Source organism: Megalobrama amblycephala, linkage group LG1 (genome assembly GCF_018812025.1).
Source record: "Megalobrama amblycephala isolate DHTTF-2021 linkage group LG1, ASM1881202v1, whole genome shotgun sequence".
In the NCBI taxonomy this organism is placed as follows: Eukaryota; Metazoa; Chordata; class Actinopteri; order Cypriniformes; family Xenocyprididae; genus Megalobrama; species Megalobrama amblycephala.
Window position 1 is genome coordinate 43,560,787 of NC_063044.1, and position 1,312 is coordinate 43,562,098.

Here is a 1,312-nt window from a genome sequence, read left to right on the forward strand (position 1 = left end):
TTCAATGTATTGTTTCGCTGAGGAGTGAATGGATAGACCAAAAACAATATTATAAAGCAGCATCTAACATCTATAATAACGATCATTTTCATTTATAACACATAAAACATAAAATACGGCTGCACAAATAATATTATTTACAGCTGTAAGTCACTTCCAGATATTGACAGCTGACATGGATCAGGGTTTGAAGCACTTAGTTGACAAGAAGTCTTCACAACACACCTTATAAAGTAAAAACAAAGGGAACAAAGATTATTATTTATTATCTTCAACATAGCTTGTATAAAGTGAAATAATTTTATGATTAATAGGTAAATTAAACTTCAAAATTCAGGATGAAAATTGTACATAATAAACAAATGGCTTACTTCACTGACATTGATAAGTCACATCCAGGTATTTATAAGTTCCAACACAAGGATCAGAGAAATGAATGTTTGATGCAAAAAGAACACATTTCTTTTTTCTATGGCACCTGATTCATGGACAGAAAATAATAAGTACTTAATAGCTTTAATGTACCGAAGATATAAGAATGACATTTTCCTTGCTCTTTTAAAATACATAAAATGAAATGTAAACATTTTACTGTTATCTGTCAATCTTACCGAGAGGAAATTATTTCGGTGACTGGTGCTCTGCAGTTCGTATTTGTGGTGGCAAAAGCTGGAAGCCCATAAGAACATGTTATGCGATCACTCCGTCCGTAGGTGGCTCTAATAACCCTTATTGATCCCGAATCTAATACACGTAAAAGAAAAAAAAAAAGAAAAAAAGAAAATTGTGGTCTTGAGAATTGTGGTAAAGTTTAAGATCATATGGTGGAAATTCTCTTCCACTGCTTCATGACTCTCTAATTCTGTCCTGTTTAGACAAAGAAATATAACTTAAAAACTACTGAATTACTCACTACATCTGAGGGTCCCAAATCTATGTTCACAGATCACGGATGCATCTATACCTGCAGAGGGGAAACATACAAGATGATATATTACAATTACTTGAAATAAAATAATGTAACCCTAACCCACTTGAACATGTTTAATCAATTGCCGTTCTTACCATGTTGGCACAGGATCAGCAGCACTGAAAATTAAAGTCAAACAGAAACAAACTGAAACACTGAATTGAACAGTTGAAATCATGTCAGTTGAGTCGATTGTAAATCATTACTTACAAAGGATCCCGCTTAGCTTTAGCGTCAGCATGTTGAAGGTGTGAACCAAAGGGAAACTCAGGAAATCTCTTGAGGAGGAACATGGGAGCATGGTTTTTATAGCAGACACAGACGCGTTATCATTTGTTTACT

At 33.8% G+C, this 1,312-nt stretch overlaps 1 long non-coding RNA gene across 1 annotated transcript; it reads right to left on the reverse strand.

Annotated features, from left to right (window-relative positions):
* Positions 1-925: 925 nt before the first annotated feature.
* LOC125270722 lies at positions 926-1,312 on the reverse strand. Its single transcript, XR_007185441.1, has 3 exons — positions 1,181-1,312; positions 1,066-1,089; positions 926-964 (listed from the first exon to the last, which is right to left on the reverse strand). It is a non-coding gene; the product is annotated as an uncharacterized LOC125270722 (long non-coding RNA).